We start from the raw sequence: 20,713 nt of genomic DNA, 5'->3' as shown, positions 1-20,713 counted from the left end.
AACTGTCCAATGCACGCAGGATCCATTAGCTGGTATCAGCCCTTAAGATTCCAACACAAGCTGCAGGGACAAAAGACTCCTCCCAGGGAATCCAGAGCTCATTTCTTACACTGTTTTCTGAAGTCCAAGTTGCATAGGTACCCTGGGGCTGTGTGTGTACTCACAGTCCATATTTGTATAGAGGATCTTTTTAATGATAACAGATGCTGCCTGATAACACACTCCACCTTCATTTCATTTTACTTTATTTTATCCTTAGGATGGTACCAAAGAAACAGTGTTGGGATAAGATAACCTGAAGCCAACTAACCACAGAGATGTTAAAATCTGTTGTGAATGTTTTCTCCAACACTTTCATGAACTTGGATTAACAAAATTAATGTAAACCACAGGAAATTACTTTCTATGGGTATCAATGAACTATTCCCACACTAAGCAATTAGTCTGGGGCTTTTATCCTTTCTATATTTGTGTGTGTGTGTGTGTGTGTGTGTGTGTGTGTGTGTGTGTGTGTTACAGAATCATTTAAGCGTGAGGTCAAGGGCGAGTTAAAAATGGATCAAACAGCTGTATGTCACATTCACATTCTCTCAGAAGAGCCGCCCTCTCCCTGATTTTTCAAGGCGAAACACCAGTAGTGAACACTAGGGGGCAGCAAAAGATGCTCTGGGAACGGAGGGAGGCGCAGACCCCGAGTGCGCAGGCACCTACTGTAGGGCTTGCTTGGGTGCAGGGGGCTGAGGGAGTTCACTGCCTGCCAAAATTCTAAAGATGTCACGTAAAGAAATTGCGAGTGCGGCCCTGGAGGTTTGAAAAGTGGCCACCCTTCCCCTTGGATGTCGGCCCGCAGTCGAAACTGGAGCTCCCCGCCTCGAAACTGGAACTCAGAGAATCGCAGCGCCCCTGGTTTTGCAGCCTACGCAAGTCACTAAAGTGCGTCCCCCTGAGGACTGGAGACAGCGTGCACCCCCTTAGACTGAGAGAACCAAAGTACACACGTGTGATTCGGGGGGCCTTCATGTCCGCCTCCGCCCACAACCTGGCACCGGAGACTCCAGGCCGCGCCCTGCGTTTGTAAACCCAGCACCTGGAGAACTGCAGCCGCGGGGCGCATCTGCTCCAGCTGCACCTACCTGTGCAAGGCCCCAGCCAGCTCAGTGGCAGCCTGGCTTTGGCTCAAGGACCTTCTGGAGACAAGGAGGGGTGTGAATAGCCATTGCTGTCTTCTCCAGGGAAGCTCAGATGAGAGATCCTTGGCATTCCCGGTGTCTGCAGAAACCAGATGCCACCGCAAGGTTCTCAGCCTTACATGTCTGCGATGTCCACGGTGTCAGTGGACGATCACCCTAATGTTACAAATCAGGGAGGAGGCTTCCTGCCTCCGTCCTCCCTGCCTGTGCTCCCAGCATCAGAGAAATAGAAGCCAGGTCAACGGAGAAGATGCACAGGTTGGGGAGATAGAGAAAGGCGCCCATGACCTGTCTTATGTCAAGTTTCGGGGAAGATAGAATGAAATGTTGTAGGTAATGTCCCACAGGCATACTTGGAAGCAGTCACTGAGTCAATGGTGTGAGCAAAGGCCCACCACTCAGGCTGGATTGAAGCCATCCAGTGGACTTGTGATGCTTGCCTGTGGCCTTGAAACACCCGCGATAAGCGGAGTTAATGACCTTTTCATGGGCTGATGCAGAAAAAGCCTCCCCTCATGTAAGCAGCTGCATAGTCTATGTAAGCAAAATATTGGCGCACTATAAATAGATTTTGCTTCACCACCACCTCGAGTGAGTCCCCAGTGTCTGTGTATAGGTGACACCATGGCCCTAACCCCTCCAAGGCAGAAACCCCGTTCAATAAAATGTAACTTTATTTTTTACAGTACACATTTTTTATTGGTGCATGATACTTGTATGTAATGATGGAATTTGTTGTTACATATTCATACATGCACACAATATAGCAATATAAGTTGGCAAAATGTAACTTTTAAATTAAGATTATTGTTTTCACTTCTATATATTTCTGAATATATTAAGTTCATCAAGTGAGAATATTTATTGAATATTAATGAACTATAATCACAGAATAAATTTATAAGGGAAAATATGTGAAAGCAAGCTGCAGGGCCTTTGGAGAAATGTGAGATTCTGGCTGTGGGTGGGAAGCATACAACCTGATCCAGGGACATGGGGTGCCAGGAAATTAGGCAGTGAAAAAACCATGCATATAAAACTCATAACGCCCACGTTGATCACCACGTGTCTGGGGACTCAGGAGCCCACTAGAAAAGCTCTCAGTGACAAGATTGGAACCATTAAGGCAAAAACAAGTTAGGTGATATTGACTGATAACCAAGGTGTGGTTTGAATGTTTGTGTCCCTTCCAGATGGGTGTGAAACTTAACCCCCAGTGCAACAGTATCAAGAGGTGGGAACTAGGAAGAGATTAGGTTGTCACTCTTCCACCCTCCTGATAGAAACTACTGCTTGTATAAAGGAAATGAGGGAGTCTGCAGTCACCTTTCCACTGTTTACTCTGCTGTAGTTTTGTTCTGAAATGTCCCCCAAAGTCCCATGAGTTAATGGCTTGGTCCCAAGTGTGTGTCTCTGTTGGGACGTGGTTGAACTATAAGAGTTGGGACCTACTCATGGGCATTCAGGTCAGTGGGTTCGTGTCCCTGTAGGTGACACTGAGACCCTGACCCCTTCCTCCCTTAATTTCTTGGCTGCCATGTGGTGAGTGGCCTCCTTTGCCAGGCACTCCTGCCATCCAGGCTGCCTCATCACAGGCCCCAGAGCAGTGGGGCCCACTGACCATGCACTAGAGCCTACAAAACTGTGGGTCAAGGAAGCACATTCTCTCATGAAGTTGATTTACTTCTGGTATTTGTTACAGTTATAAAAACTAACATGCACCCTGTGAGACACCACAGCCAGTCACCATCTGAGCCAGGTATTGTGGCACACACCTGCAGCCTCAGCTACTCAGGAGGTTGAGGCAGGAGGATCACTTGAGCCCAGGAGTCCAACACTAGCCTGGGAAACATACAAAAATCCCCATTTAAAAACAATTCAAAACAAGGCACCACCTCTGAAGCCCAGAGCAGCTCTCACCAGACATGGAATCTGGCTGGTACCTTGACCTTGGATTTGCCACTGCCAGAACCAGGAGACATAAATTTCTGTTGTTTATAAAGTACTCAGTGTAAGGTATTTTGCTACAGCAGGAATGGACTAAGACAAATCCAACATTTGAAATAAATATGCTTGAATCCAGACTGGTATGTATGTTTGTATGTGTGCATAAGTAAATAAATAGGAAATGGCACATCCCCAGTGCAGAAGAAGTCTAAGCAGTTTATGTGGACACAGCATCCTCAAGGATGGGGAGAATAACTCCATTCCTGATGTGTAGCTGCAAATAAGGCCCTGGTTCCAAAGAGCACAGTATGTAAAGGGGATAGAAAAAGTAACTTTACAGTAGAGAAATCTAAAGAATACTCCATCTGTGTGGTGATCAGCGTCACAGTCATCAGTTGTGAGCCACGTTGCTCTGAGGTGATGAGTGTGGCAATTTACTTCTGTGACCTTCCTCCCCCAAACCAATGACTCACGTGTACTCATGAGAAAAACCTCACACAGATTCCAGTACCAGGACCTGCTATAAAATGCCTTACCTGTACTTCTCAAAACTGTCAAGTCTCAGAACCAAGGAGAATCTTGAGAACTGTCACAGTCAAGAGGAGGCTGAAGAGACTTGACAACCCAATGCAGATGTGGTACCCTCAACAGAAAAGGGCACTAGGTGGAAATGAAGGAATTTGTATAGACCCTGGACTTCAGTTAGTAATGCTGTAGGAATTGTGTCTCACTAATTATTTCAAATGTACCACACAAATGTAAGTAGTTACTACTGGGGGAAACTGGAATCAGGAAGTATGTAACCTTTGTATGCTTTCCTATTTTTCTGTGAATCTAAAACTATTCTAAAAACTGAATTTTGGTTTTAAAAAATTAAAAGTTCCATGTATGCAGTATATTCAAGATAGCTATAAATTCTTTGTATTTTTTTCCCAATGAAAGGTGGAATCGAGTCCCTGCCTCTTACTTCTGGATTTTTCTCATAGAATGGGGTGAAAGTGAAATGATTTTCATGTCAGTGATGTTCTTTCCAAAATCAAGGACAGACCATAAGCCTTGTGGCTACTGCTTATGGTTCTTGGAAAACTTGCTCATGGCTGTGAGGAAGCCCACATAGCCCTGATGAGAGGCCCATGTAGGAGGAACTGTGGCCCCAGCCAAATGCCTAGACTGAACCTCCAAATGACACCCAGCACCAGCTTCCCAGGAACACGAATGAGCCCATCTGGAAACAAATCCTCCAGGCCCAATCAGTCCACCCATTACCTCTGTATGAAGGACACATGAACCTTCCCCACTGAGCTGTGGAAACACATATGTGTGAGGAAAATTAAATGATTGTTGCTTTTTAGATATGTCATAAAAGAAGAAAGATGCTTTGTAATTACACTCCATAAATCAGTGTTTTCAGGGAAACAATTCTATTTAATTATTAATAGGAATTTCATTTCTCATTATAAAAAGGGCTTTCAATCATTCTGACCAAAATCCTTCTCTCTGTTAAGACTTCCACTGTCCAGAGAAGTGGAGATCATGATTCTCACTCAGGAGTGTCGAGAGTTTTGCCAAGTCTCTGGAGTTTTCCCAGCATGAGCTGCTCTCAGGAGAGGCCGGGCAGCATGACCTGGAGGGAGGAATGTGGTTATGCTGGTGCTAGTAGAAACTGGACCAGTTCATTCTCTAGAGGTTTAACTGGATGCCATAATGTCTGTGGGACTTTGCCTCCCTGGGCTTCAACAACACACCCTTCCCATGCTGAAATGGTTTGTCTGTCTTTGCTCTTACTCTTGGTCCAACAGTTAGCCACTTATCTTGTGGGTATAGAGTCATCCTACCTGTGCCGCAGAATTCCCATGAGCTCTCTTCTACAGCTCAGAAAGAATGGCCTAGACCACATTAAAGCCCAGGAAGCCTAGACAATAGTTCTGAGAGGAGGCGTTTGTAACTGCAATTTCAGGCTTGCAGAAGCACTTCAGGCACCCTGATTGTGTCTTTAGTGAATTTCCATGATTGCTCTTGGCCTATTTTTATTTGTTTGTGTTTTAGGATAGTGGACATTCTTTATTCAAAGGTAGTAGTGGTCTCTCTTGTGCTATTCTTGTATCATTTAAAATATATACCACTGAGACACATAACATAATGAGAAGCTACTTAGAAAATCTGTATTCCAACAAAATAGAGAAACAAACCAAAGGAATGAACAAACTATTCAATGAAATAATATCAGAAAAGTTCCCAAATCCGAAGAATGAAATGGAAAATCAAGTTCAAGAGGCTTATAGAACACCAAATGCACAAAATCACAACAGATCCACACCAAGGCACATTATAATGAAAATACCTAACATACAAAATAAAGATAGAATTTTAAAGGCTGTGAGAGAAACGACTCAAATTACATTCAGGGGGAAACCAATATGGATATCAACAGATTTTTCAATCCAAATCCAAAAAGCTAGAAGGGCCCGGAACAACATTTTTCAAGCCCTGAAAGAAAATGGATGCCAGCCAAGAATCTTATACCCAGCAAAACTTACTTTCAGATTTGATAATGAAATAAAATCCTTCCATGATAAACAAAAGCTAAAGGAATTTAAAAAAAGAAAGCCAGCATTACAGAACATTACCAGAAAAATATTCCATGAGGAAGAGATGAAAAACAATGATGTAAATCAGCACAGGGAGGCACTACCCTAAAGGAACAACCAAATAAAGGAGAAATCAAGTCATGTCCAAAAAAATTAGCCAAATGACCGGGGATACAAATCATATCACAATAATAACCCTGAATGTTAATGGCCTAAACACATCAATCAAAAGACATAGACTGGCAGATTGGATTAAAAAGAAAGATCCAACAATATGCTGCCTGCAAGAGACTCATCTCATAGAAAGAGATACCCACAGACTAAAGATGAAAGGATGGGGGAAAACATACCATGCACATGGACACAGCAAAAAAGCCAGAGTATCCATTCTCATATCAGATAATGTGGACTTGAAGCCAAAGTCAGTCAGTAGAGATATTGAAGGACATTTCATACTGCTTAAGGGAAGCATAAATCAGCAAGACATAACAATCTTAAATATCTGTGCCCCAAACAGTGGCTCATTCACATACATCAAACAAATTCTTCTCAATGCCAGAAATCAAATAGACCACAACACAATAATACTAGGTGATTTTAACACACCTCTGTCACCACTGGACAGATCCTCCAAACAAAACTTGAAAAAAGAAACCATAGATCTCAATAACACAATCAACAATTTAGACTTAATGGACAATTACAGAATATACCATCCAACAAAGAGCAAATACACTTTCTTCTCAGCAGCACATGGATCCTTCTCTAAAATAGACCATATATTATGCCACAAAGCTAATGTTAGCAAATACAAGAAGATAGAGGTAATACCTTGTAATCTATCAGATCAAATTGGATTGAAATTAGAAATAAATGACAGAGTAAAAACAGAAACTACTCCAACACCTGGAAATTAAATAATACATTATTGTATGATGAATGGATAACAGAAGATATCAGGAAAGAAATTAAAACATTCTTAGAGGTAAATGAGAACAAAGAAACAACATATCAAAATCTCTGGAACACTATGAAAGCAGTTCTTAGAGGAAAACTTATTTCATGGAGCTCATTTAATAAAAGAAGAAAAAATCACCAAATAAATGACCTAACACTACAGCTCAAAGCCCTAGAAAAAGAAGAACAGAGCAATACCAAAAGTAGTAGAAGACAGGAAATAGTTAAAATCAGAGCTGAAATCAATGAAATCGAAACAAAAGAAACAATAGAAAAAATTGACAAAATAAATAGCTGGTTCTTTGAAAAAATAAACAAAATTGATAAACCCTTAGCCACACTAACAAAGAGAAGAGAGAAAACCCAAATTACTACAATTCGGAATGAACAAGGAAATATCACTACAGAAATGAGTGAAATAAAAAACGTAATTAGAAGCTTTTTTGAAAATCTATACTCCAACAAAATAGAAAATCTAGAAGACATCAACAGGTTTCTAGAGACATATGAATTACCTAAACTGAACCAGGAGGACATACACAATTTAAATAGATCAATTTCAAGTAATGAAATAGAAGAAGTCATCAAAAGTCTACCAACAAAAAAAAGTCCGGGACCAGATGGGTTCTCAGCCGAGTTCTCAAAACCTTTAAAGAAGAGCTCATTCCAATACTTCTCAAAGTATTTAATGAAATAGAAGTGGAGGGAACCCTCCCAAATTCATTCTATGAAGCCAATATCGCCCTGATACCTAAACCAGATAGAGACACATCCAGGAAAGAAAATTTCAGACCAATATCCTTTATGAGCATTGATGCAAAAATTCTCAACAAAATCTTAGTAAATCGCATACAAAAATGTATTAAAAAGATAGTGCACCACGATTAGGTGGGTTTTATCCCAGGGATGCAGGGTTGGTTCAACATCAGGAAATCAATAAATGTCATTCACCATATCAACAGACTTAAAGTCAAGAATCACAAGATTATTTCAATAGATGCAGAAAAAGCATTGATAAAATACAGCATCCCTTCATGCTAAAAAACACTGGACAAAATAGGGATAGTGGGGACATTCCTTAACATTGTAAAGGCCATCTATGTGAAGCCCATGGCCAATATCATTCTAAATGGTGAAAAACTGAAAGCATTCCCCCTAAAAACCAGAACAAGGCAGGGATACCCTCTTCCACCACTTCTATTTAGCATTGTACTCCAAACTCTACCAGAGAAATTAGACAGACCAAGGAAATTAAAGGGATATGAATAGGAAAAAAGAACTCAAAGTATCCCTATTTGCTGATGACATGATTATGTATTTAGAGGAACCAGAAAATTCCACCAGAAAAATTTTAGAACTCATAAGTAAATTCAGTAAAGTAACAGGATATAAGATTAATGATCATAAATACAATGCATTTTTATACATAAGTGATGAATCTTCAAAAAGAGAAGTTAGGAAAACTACCACATTCACAATAACTTCAAAAAAAATAGAATACTTGGGAATCAATCTCACAAAAGAGGTGAAAGACCTCTACAATGAGAACTACAGAACACTAAAGAAAGAAATTAAAGACAACCTTAGAAGATGGAAAGATCTCCCATGTTTTTGGATAGGCAGAATTAATATTGTCAAAATGGACATACTACCAAAAGTGCTATACACATTCAATGCAATTCCAATTAAAATCCCAGTGATGTACTTTACAGAAATAGAGCAAGCAATCATGAAATTCATCTGGAAGAATAAGAAACCCAGAATAGCTAAAGCAACCCTTAGCAGAAAGAGTGAAGCAGTGGGTATCACAATACCAGAACTTCAACCTTATACAAAGCAATAGTAACAAAAACAGCATGGTATTGGCACCAAAAGAGACAGGTAGATCAATGGTACAGAATAGAGGACACGGACACAAACCCAAATAAATACAATTTTCTCATACTAGACAAAGTTTCCAAAAATATGCAATGGAGAAAAGATAGCCTCTTTGACAAATGGTGCTGGGAAAACTGGAAATCCACATGCAACACAATGAAACTAACCCCCTATCTCTCACCCTGCACAAAAATCAACTCACAATGAATCAAGGACCTCAAAATCAGACCAGAGACCCCGCATCTTATAGAAGAAAAAGTAGGTCCAAATCTTCAACTTGTTGGCTTGGGATCAGACTTCCTTAGCAGGACCCCCATAGCACAAGAAATAAAAGCAAGAATCAATAACTGGGATAGATTCAAACTAAATAGCTTCTTCTCAGCAAAGAAAACTATCAGCAATGCAAAGAGAGAGCCTACAGAGCAGGAGAAAATCTTTCTACTCATACTTCAGATAGAGCATTAATTTCCAGAATATATAAAGAACTCAAAAAACTCTACACCAAGAATACAAATAATCCAATCAACAAATGGGCTAAGGATATGAACAGATGCTTCACAGAAGAAGATCTGCAAGCAATCAACAAGCATTTGAAAAAATGTTCAACATCTTTAGTAATAAGAGAAATGCAAATCAAAACTACACTAAGATTCCATCTCACCCCAATTAGAATAGCGATTATCAAGAATACAGGCAACAATAGATATTGGAGAGGATGTGGGGAAAAAGGTACACTCATACATTGCTGGTGGGGCTGCAAATTGGTGCAACCATTCTGGAAAGCAGTGTGGAGATTCCTTAGAAAACTTGGAATGGAACCACCATTTGACCCAGCTATTCCACTCCTCAGCCTATACCCAAAGGATTTAAAATCAGCATGCTACAGAGATACAGCCACATCAATGTTCATAGCTGCTCAATTCACAATAGCCAGACTATGGAACCAACCTAGATGTCCTTCAATTGATGAATGGATAAAGAAACTGTGGTATACATATACAATGGAATATTACTCAGCCATAAAGAATAATAAATTATGGCATTTTCAGGCAAATGGATGAAATTGGAGAATATCATACTAAGTGAGATAAGCCAATATCAAAAATTCAAAGGACGAATGATCTCACTGATAAGCGGATGATGACACATAATGGGGGGTTATAGGGGGGCAAGAATGGAGGAAGGAGGGACTTTATAGAGGGAAAAGAGGGGTGGGAGAGGTGGGGGGAAGGAAAAATTACAGAATGAATCAAACATCATTACCCTATGTAAATGTATGCTTACGCAAATGGTATGCCTTTACTCCATGTACAAACAGAAACAACATGTATCCCATTTGTTTATAATAAAAATAAATTTTAAAAAACTGTAGATAATTTTTTATTAGCAGATTGATGAGCTGCAGTCAGTGCAGGAGTTACCTGGAAAAAACTGGTGGGATTATGTTGCTTTTTCAGCAGTTGAAAAAAAGGTGACAGCCTATCAGTAGTTAACGAAATATATTGTCAGACCCAATATAAGTGTCCTAAAAATTATTGCATATGAAGTCAGGAAAATTTGGAAGAAAGAGTCAATCTGGGAATATAAGGAATGGAATAACATTGGAGTATTTTATGTCCTAAATAATTAGTAAGGAGTTGTTGTTGAATTTTTTCTGTGGCCACAAGGAGGCCAGAATGTAATAGAATGTGTTGTAATTTAAAGTCTCTTCTGTAAGTATTGGCCCAGCAATCAAAATATCATCCATATAATCATAAACAAGAATATGTGGAAATAATTGTTGGAAAGGCAGAAGAACCTTATTCAAAAAATATTGACATAATGTGGGGCTATTTAACATACCTTGAAGAAGAACTTTCCACTGATAGATGATAATTGAAAACAGGAACTGTGAAGGCAAATTTTTCCCAATCATTAAGAAAAAAAAAGTCTAGTGTTAGGCAATCCGTACTGAAGTGGACTCATTAGTTGTACACATTTTTAAAATTTCTCTTAAATCTTGTAATAATCTCCATGTCCCTGATTTTTTCTTTATGGTAAAAATGGGCATATTCCATGGACTGGTAGAAGGTTCGATATGTCCCAACTGTAACTGTTCTTGAATGAGTGCCTCTGCAACTACCACCTCCTTCTTTGACAGTGGCCATTGTCCTACCCAGACAGGAGTGGTGACCTTCCATTTTAATGGCAAGGTGGTTGGATTCTCAGAGGACCCTATAAAACCGCGACTCCACAGACATTTGTAACTTGGGTAAGATGTCTCTGTCCCATACAGAAAGGGAACTGCCACAATGTACAGTTGAATCTGAGTAATAACTTGTTGTGGACTGGAAGGGGCAGAACATAACCATACAGAACTTTTAGTATCTGTTCATTATTGCCTCCCGTGCCCCAAACCAGGGTGGCCCTTTGTAAGGGTCATGTACGAGGCCACACTGAGACAGGTAAAAGTGTAAAATTAGCACTGGTGTCCAATAACCCTGTGATTCACTGTTCATTTAAGCAGAGGGTTAACTTTGGTCCATTTTCAGTAATATTTAAACATGCTCCAGTAAAAGTGAACCCAAATCCTGTATTCCCTCTTTCATTTAGGAGTTGTTGGACAGTAATATAAGGAATGGCAATTAATTGAGCTATGGAGGATCCCTTGGGGAGATTTAAAGGCATATGAGACCAAACTTGAATGTATATAACACTAGCATAATCAGAATTGATTACTCCAGGAATTATAAATTTTCCTTCTTTAGCACTGTGGGAGTGTGCAAAATTAAACTAATGGTATCTTTGAGTAGAAGTCCTTGAATTTGGGTAGCAATTTTACAAACTTCTGCAGGGAGACATATTTGAGCATCCTCAACAGTAACTGAATTTATCCGTGTTTCCTCTAGTGGCATGGAAGGATTTTTTGAAGGAGCTTCTGCTTGAATCCAAAACATTTGTGCAGGAGACATTTGCATTTGCAGGTGAAAAGAGTTCCTCCTCCTTTGGCCCTGGGTCAGGAGGCTACCCATAACTGGGTTTCCCAACATGTTTGTTTTAGATCTGCATTGATTAGCCCAATGAAATCCATTAGGACAGATTGGACATTTCTGATTGGGTCATTTTTGTGACCCTTTTATTAATCTTACAAAATTTTTTTGCACTGTTGGGGATTGAACTCAGGGCCTTGTGCTTGCAAGGGAAGCACTCTACCAACTGAGCTATACCCCCAGCCCTCTTACAGTCCTTTTGAAAATGACCAAGTTTTTCTATAATTGTAACAAAGTTTATCAGGGGATTTGAAATCAGTGGTCAGTAAACCTGCTTTATGACTTTCAGTTTCAACATTGTGACATACTTTTATTAAATCAGAAAGTGTAGTATCCACTTTAAGGTAAATAGATTTCATTACTTCTTTACAATCATGGTTGACATTTTTGTAAGCTAGTTGTTTGCTCAGAATATTGGAAGCTTCCAAATTGTCTATTTGTCTTCCAATAGCTTTAGACAATCAGTTAAGAAAATTAATAAAAGGTTCCCTTGAGACTTGTTGAATTATAGCAAAGTACTCCTCCATGCTTTACAAACTAAGGTTCTAATCTGGGCAAAGGCAGTTGTGGGTAACTGAGCTTATTGTAATGTGCTTCTTTGACCCACAAAAAACAAGTCATCATAATCAATATTAACATTTCCCTAAGCAGTATCCTCAGCTTGAACATGGGCTTAATCAGAGTATTCTTGTAAAAAACACTGTACTTTGGGCAGGAGAAGTAACCATTTCATCAGTGCCTCTCTATCATATTGAGCATGAAATTACTATTAATTCCACTCTCCAACATTGTCCTTCTTAATTCTTTAAATGCAGCAAAAGGCAATTGTTCATATTCTGGCTGATTACCATTATTTAATCTAATATGGCAGACAGCCAATATCTGAGTTTCTCCCTCCTCACATTCCTGCCTGAGACACTCAGATAAACAAGACTGGACTTGCAGAGGATAAGGAAGAGGGGAAGAAGAAGGAGGTGACTGAGAAAAAACTTCAGTTGTAGAGACTACCAGAGAAGTTTGTGACTCTGTCAAGGCTATTTTTGAGAGAACATCTTTACGCAAATACCAAGCATGTAACACAGGTATAGAAACCCACCATTACTCATGAAATTTTTTACCTATGTCCTCCCAATCTTTGGGTCTCAAAGACCCACTCTCCAGATACCATGGACAGCAATAATCTACTTCAGACAGCAAAGCAGCAAGTTCTGCATTACTTACAGAATGTTTAGCCTTACAAAACAAATAGGAAAGTTCAGCCTGATGACAACGTTGAGCGTCAGATAGGGAATTTCCCATAGCTCTACAGTGGGATCAGTACCTGTGAATGAGCAATGTGTCAAAGCCTGTTCCAGGAAGTAAGCTATTCCCTTCTCCCATCAACACACCCACAAATGTCCCAGCTCAGGGCACCACTGTAAAGGTGAATTGGGGTCCAGCTGTAAAGGTTAAGGGGAAAGCAAATAAAGAGGCAAGCACACAGGATGGTGTATAGCAAGAAGTGATTCCCGTGGGAAAGCCAATTCAGTTTTATTATCTATCCCATGGTCATCCCAAGTTACCTAGATTATATAGTGCAGGTAGCTTTGCACATGTGCAGACCACATAACTTGCTTGCTCCTCAGAGTCCACTAGTACCAAAGGTTCTTATAATAAGACAATGTCTCCAGGCCTCAAGGAGAGAGGACTTGCAGAGTGTTTCTAATCCATTCAAACAGAAGGCCTTATTGTCCTGAGGAGTTTGCTCACTCAAAGGACTTTTACTCCTCTGCACATTGACTGACCTGAAACTTCTATACTAGAGAGTATCATGCTAAGAGGAATAAGCAAATCCCAAAAAAAACACAAAAACCAAATGTTTTCTCTGATAAATGGATTTTGATTCCTAGTGGGGGGTGGGTAGGGAAGAATGAAGGAACTTTGGATTATGCAGAGGGGAGTGAGGGGTTGGGTGGGGCAGTGGGGATGGGAATGGTGGTTCAATAAGACAGACATTATTACCCTATATACATGTATGATTACACTACTGGTGTGACTCTGCACCTTGTACAATCAGAGGAATGAGAAGTTGTGCCCCATTTGTGTACAATGTGTCAAAAAGCATTCTACTATCATGTATAATCAATTAGAACAAATAAAAACAATTTTAAAAGATAATCATTGCAGCATTTTTAGGGCAATACAGAAAAAAGGGAATAAATTAAATGATTTCAAAATGATCAAATGAAATAAATTACAATTTATTCATAAAATGCAAATCTGGCAACCCTAAGAAATATCTGTAGTCTTGTAGCATTTCAAGAGAATGTTATATTACCCTTTATACATGAAGGGGAATGTGAAATGTATGCACAGGCGTTTATATGCAGGTAGCTATTCAGAATACAGAGGAGAATGCAAACGCTGCCCTGCCCATGAAATCTATTCTGGGGAAAGAGGACATGGGATGGCGATCACCAGCCCTTGGCGTGTCAGCAGATGAGTGTTTTTCAATATACTTCATTCCTACATTATCTCTATTGGTGTTCAAGTGTATTTGAAGAAAACACTTGATATTGTTTAATATTGAAAAAAAGTGAAAATGACAGAGAAAAATCACAGAGGATGGGGAGAGAGAGAAAACAATGTCATCAACAGAAGGACCAGATGGAGGGAACGTAGGGAGAGACAGGACATTATCCTCTTAGCATTGGCAGTGCCTGGTCCCTGTGGTGGGCCCTGAAACAAAACCATGCACCCACCAACTTCTTGTCTCCTCTGGGGAGAGTCAATAATGTGCATGGGTTTCCACAGTCCAGGGAGGCATTTATCTGACCTCCTGCTCTGAGCAGTACTGACTGGACAGCTCCAGTCAGTCGGCACCCCTCCTGCAGGCAGAATCCAGGGACAGATGAGAAACGTGCTCTCCATTCCCTAATCATGGCTGAAGTGGTCTCTAGCATGAGGTTGTTACCTTGATGGGAACTGAGATCAGTAAAGAAAAGAGATTCAGGTCCCCAGGGCTCTGAGTGCTGTTTCTTGCAAAGTTAAGCACACAGTAGCCTGAGGCTGAGGGATGGTCAAACACACCTGAGGCACCTGTAACACTTCCTCCTTAAACAAAAACAAATGCCTCAGGTTGCATCCAGAACAAACTCTAGAATTTTGCTCCAGATTTTTCCCCAAACTTTATCACATGGAAGACCATGGTCAAGGCTGCCTAGCCCAGGGAGGAAGATGGAGACCAGCAGAAAAATTAATTCTATTAGTAAGTACACAGCCCTCCTCTCAGGCATCAGATCTCTCTACTCCCAACATACCCTAAGCTCTTCCTTAGGGAATCCTCAAGGCAAGATGATGAATAAGGAAAGAGTTCCTATACACTGACTTATCCCACAATCAGCAAGAAGTAAAGACAAGGGAAGACCATTCTTTTCAGTTTATCACAGTTAAAACATTTGGACCACCTTACCTTGCTCTTCAAATTATAAGAAATGATGCTCAGAGCTGGAAGTTCCTAAAGCTGCAATGTAAACTGCCCATCCCCATATCCCAGGCCCAGACTCCTCTCTAAGCCCCTGCCAAAGAGCATCTGCTGCACATCCTGGATGAGTCTCTTTTTAATCTGTAAAGATAAAGAGAACCAGGCATGATGGTACATGCCTGTAATCCCAGGAACTGGGGTGGCTGAGGCAGGAGGATCTCAAGTTCAAGACCAACCTCAGCAATTTAGAGAGATCCTATTGCAAAATAAAAAGTAGAAAGGACTGGCGTAAAGAGCCCTGGGTTAAATCCCCAGTATCCACTTTCTAATAAAGAGAGGCTTTCTGAAATTGGGATTCAGAGAGACACAGATGCAGAGCAGCTGTCTCCATGCTCCCTCCTTCCTGGAGCCTAGCAGGCTTCCCAGCTGGTTCTTTCCTTGATGGTGGAAGGAGTGCTGCAGTCACAGTCCACAGCTGGGACCTTTTGCCTCTAAGTCATCTGTCCCAGGAGACCTGTGCATCTGGAGGAGCATTTCCAGAAGTGTGGCATTAGGTGTGGTTGTACCCCAGATGGGTAAAATGTGCTGAGGTCTAGTCCACACATCAGCTCTCCATGTGTAATAGATCTGGTTCCTTCACCTGGAAGCTGGCCAGCCCTCCCCAGGGATGCATTAGATGTGTGTGGCAGAGAGCAACTGGCTTGGCTGCAGTTCTGGGCTATGTGGGAGTCCAATCCCCCCACAAATTCCCTCCTCCCTATTCATCATCCTTTAGTCACTAGAAACTCCCTGAGTCTAACCACAGGTGGGCAGGGTAGCAAATCAGCCATGGGGGAAAGAATGGGTTGGTATGGGGCTGATTTGTAGGCGTGTTTCCTGCCTGGGCATGTTGTAAGGTAGTTCTGGAGATCTAAGGACAGTGTTGTTTGGGGGATGATCATTTGGAGAGCTAGGTGCTCGGGGAGTGGGCAGTGTTCCTGAGAACTGGTCTTGTGCAGTCTGAGATCCAGAGATGGAAAGGCAGGAAAGGATGCTCCTAAAAAGTGAAGGGGGATTCAGGGAAGGAGTGTTTCCTGGCTGGGTGGAGGGTGGCATGGGACACAGCCACTCTGATGGGCTCTCTGGTTCATTCACTTGTCTCATGCCAGGTCCAACATTCAGCCCTACACACCCCCCAACAGCTCTGGGCATTGATCAAACTCCTGGAAACTGGTTCTGACTCCCTCAATTGTTCCCCTGAGACCTCTCATTTCCCTCTCTGGAAAGCAACGCTGAGAATTCTGAAGAGGGTGTGGGCTTTAGTAAGTAGCAATGTGTCCATATTGCTTCATTAAGTATAACAAACTACCATGCTGATTTAAGAACATAATAATAGGGGCTGGGGAGATAGCTCAGTCGGTAGAGTGCTTGCCTTGTAAGCACAAGACCCTGGGTTCAATCCCCAGCACCCCAAAAAAAAAAAAAAGAACATAATAATAGTGGAGAATAGATTGGAGGTATATGGAAACTGTTATTTGTTTCCTAATTTCTCTATAAACTTAAAACTGTTTTTAAAAATGAATTAAATTTTTAAAGGTTTCATTAATGTTCAAGTTTTAAGTGATGCTAATTACATTATTTGAAGGGCCAGATCCAATTCCACACACAATGGAAGCCTGTAAAGTGTCCCCATGAAACTGCTAAAAAATAAATTGAGTGGTAGAGTACAACAGAGGTCCAGTGTAGATTCCTAGTGTTGTCACTGTGGATCACAATCATGCAGCCTCTTCCCAGACTGTAGCTGGAGCTCCTGGAAGCTGTTTCATACACTGTTGAAAAGGCCAAAAAACATGAAAAGGAATGAAGTCTGGAATTACATGCTTCATTACACCCACACTCCACCCCAAAATGGCACAAAATAAAGAGCAACCACCCCCTGAAGACTATTTGTGGTATAAAAAAGGTCATGATGCACTAGGACAGAAAAAGGTCATGAAGATATGTCTAAGCAAAGTCCCTTCAGATGTGTTTGTACACACCACCAACCACGAGCATCTCATCCATGAGGATTAGGAAGCCAGAGTGTGACTCCCAGGAAGTCACACTTCACTCATTTACTCAGTGCAGTTTACAAAGTGCCCAGATATTACCAGCTTCCACTTCCAGGCATTTATACGTTAAGAGAGAGAGAGAGACAGTGAGAGAGAGAGAGAGAGAGAGAGAGAGAGAGGGAGAGAGAGAGAGAGAGAGAATCTGTAGAGGGACACCAAGGCCTCTTACACACAAATCTACAACTGAAAGGACTTTTTTTGAACCTCGGTTTCCTCTATACCTCTGAAATGGTAATACTTTAAAGTTGAATCCTCATTGACCTGAGGTCTAACATGATTTTTTTTTGTAACACATGTTGACAATGTATTTTAAAGTCTCACCAGTAGACTTTGAACAGGTGAGGAAAGAATCTCCAAAATTGAAGATCAATCAATAGAAATTACACAAATAGAAAAACAAAGCAACAAAAAAGGAAAAATTTAAGAATAAGCTTCTACAAGTGTGAAAATTTATCAAGTAGGATAATACATGTATAGTTGAAATCCCATAAGGAGAAAGAAAAACTGGGGAGAAAAACATTAGAAAAAAAACCATCAACAATTTTCCAAAATTATGACTGAACCATAGATCAAATAAGCTCATAGAACACCAAGAAAATACAGAACAAGACAAAAACCAATAAACTAAACCAGAAAACACCTAGGTATGTCATATCCAAACTGCTGAAAACCCAGTATGGATAAAATCTACAAAGTAGACAAAAACAGGCAAAATAAAACAGCAATAACAAAGAAAAATAACTACAGAAGAAAAAAAAGAGAACTACAGAAGACTTCTCTTCAGAAACTATGCATGCTAGAAGAAAATGGAGTGACATCTTTAAAGTGTTGGTTGGGGAGAGGACTGTTATTGTAGATAACATTTTTTTATTTTAATTTATTTTTATTGTAAACAAATGGGATACATGTTGTTTCTGTTTGTACATAGAGTAACAGCATACCATTTGTGTAAGCATACATTTACATAGGGTAATAGTGTTTGATTCATTCTGTTATTTTTCCTTCCCCCCCACCACTCCCACCCCTCTTTTCCCTCTATACAGTCCTTCCTTCCTCCATTCTTGCCCCCCTCCTACCCCCCATTATGTGTCATCATCTGCTTATCAGAGAGATCATTCATGCTTTGGTTTTTTGAGATTGGTTTATCTCACTTAGCATGATATTCTCCAATTTCATCCATTTGCCTGAAAATGCCATAATTTTATTACTCTTTATAGCTGGGTAATATTCCATTGTATATGTATACCACAGTTTCTTTATCCATTCATCAGTTGAAGGACATCTAGGTTGGTTCCACAATCTGGCTATTGTGAATTGAGCAACTATGAACATTGATGTGGCTGTATCTCTGTAGCATGCTGATTTTAAATCCTTTGGGTATAGGCCGAGGAGTGGGATAGCTGGGTCAAATGGTGGGTCCATTCTAAGTTTTCTAAGGAATCTCCACACTGCTTTCCATAGTGGGGGCACTAATTTGCAGCCCCACCAGCAATGTATGAGTGTACCTTTTTCCCCACATCCTCTCCAACACCTATTGTTGCTTGTATTCTTGATAATCGCCATTCTACTTGGGGTGAGATGGAATCTTAGTGTAGTTTTGATTTGCATTTCTCTTATTACTAAAGATGGTGAACATTTTTTCATATATTTGTTGATTGCTTGTAGATCTTCTGTGAAGTGTCTGTTCATATCCTTAGTCCATTTGTTGATTGGGTTATTTGTATTCTCGGTGTAGAGTTTTTTGAGTTCTTTATATATTCTGGAAATTAGTGCTCTATCTGAAGTATGAGTGGCAAAGATATTCTCCCACTCCGTAGGCTCTCTCTTCACATTGCTGATTTTTACCAATTCTTGTATCACATACATATAGCATTAAAAGGTACACTAAATTCTGAAGGTAGCTATGCTGCAAAATAGTTTATAATTAACCATGTTACAGTATTTGTTTCTGCTTGAAATTCCAGTCCTAGACCAAGTTTCAGACCACTGGCTTTGAAATTCTTGCCATCCAGCAGAGCTGACCATGCCAACTTGACACCCGACTTTAGGATCTGGGTGTATCCTAAACCTATCAGGCTGGAGTTGTTCACTTTTACTGAGAAGCAGGCTTCAGGGTGGATCTGATATTTTGCTGCTATTCCAAAGCAGGTGTTTACTCCTGTCCAGGAGAGATAGATGGTGGTCTCCCACTTCTTGTTTACCTTCTAATAAATGGAGCCACTAAACTTGGTTCTATTATTCACATTAGTGTGAAGCTGGAACTTGTCAGTCTTGTAGCCATCTGTGATGTTGCTCTGAGTCTCTTGGGACATGCAGTCTCAGAATTGATTTGTCAGTCAACCGACAGCCCTCTGGCACAACACCAGATGTTCTGTGGAAGGTTCAGGGATGTCAGAGGCCACCCTGCAGCCCAGGTGGATGTGCTCCTGCTCATATCCTGTCTTGATTTTAGCTGATTTCAGTGTTAGGTGAGTGGGATGAATTGAAGGTCAGTGTCAGTCCAGGAGCAAGATGATCTTCCACCATGGCCTCACTGCCTAGGATGTTGTCACTGTCCTGCTTCTCTGTAAACATCAGGTGTCATTTGTCCACCTGTACTTATTTCCAGGCCGCCTGTCTCTTTGGGGTCTCTGTGTTAGCTGATCCTGAGATTGTAATTCCAATCCATTCTCAGATTTTGTTTTGAAAAAAAAGTTGTAACAAGCCAAATCCACAGTCCTTGGTAAAGATGTCCCTGGACCATTTACCAAGCTCATCGTATGTGGCAGACACAACCATTTTCTACTCAGAGGTGGTGGCAACAGGAGCTGTGGGAGTGCTGTCGGTACCACAGGGGCTGAGGCACAGAGACTGAATATTGTTTATTTTAATATTGAATTTCCATGTATCTGGTAGATGAAAGATGGCCACAAATGCTTCCTATTTTTCCCAATGAAGAGTGAATTCTAATTTGTCCCATGACCCCACTAAATCTGGGATTTCCCTGAGTATTGTGTTGGAAATGATCTGAGTTTCATGTCAATGGCATGGTTTTCCACCATCAAGGCTAATTTCTAAAGTAGACCATAAGCTTTGTGGCTACTGCACAAGCTTCTAGGAAAACCTGTCCATGAACCAGATACAGTGGCACACACCTAAAATCCCAGCACCTTGGGAGGTTAAGGCAGGAGAATGGAGTGTTTGAGGTGAGGTTCAGTAACTTAGAGAGATACTATCTCAAAATAAAGAATAAAAAGGGCTGTGGGTGAAGCTCAGTGGTAAAGTACCCCTGGGTTCAATCCCCAGTACAAAAACAAACAATTTTTTTAAATTGCTCATGGAGCTCATCTGTCAGTCTGCAAAGAAGATCAAGGAGCCCTGTCAAAAGGCCCATGTGGGAGACATAGGGCCCCAGTCAAAAGGCTTGCCTAGGCTCCCAAATAGTACTTAGCACCACTTCCCAGGAACACAAATGAGCCATTCTGGATGAAAATTCTCCAGGCCAAGTCTGTTCACCTATTACCATTACATGAAAGAGACATGAGCCTTTCCAATCTGAGACCTGCCCCAATTTGTGTGTAAGGAAAAGAAA

The 20,713-nt window shown here is 40.8% G+C and overlaps 1 pseudogene; it reads right to left on the bottom strand.

Moving 5' to 3' along the window:
* Window positions 1-580: 580 nt before the first annotated feature.
* On the bottom strand, window positions 581-19,920 carry LOC124966141 (voltage-dependent anion-selective channel protein 1-like; annotated as a pseudogene).
* Between the last annotated feature and the right edge of the window lie 793 nt (window positions 19,921-20,713).

Source organism: Sciurus carolinensis, chromosome 16 (genome assembly GCF_902686445.1).
Source record: "Sciurus carolinensis chromosome 16, mSciCar1.2, whole genome shotgun sequence".
NCBI classification, from domain to species: Eukaryota; Metazoa; Chordata; class Mammalia; order Rodentia; family Sciuridae; genus Sciurus; species Sciurus carolinensis.
This window is presented reverse-complemented; position numbering and strand designations above follow the sequence as displayed.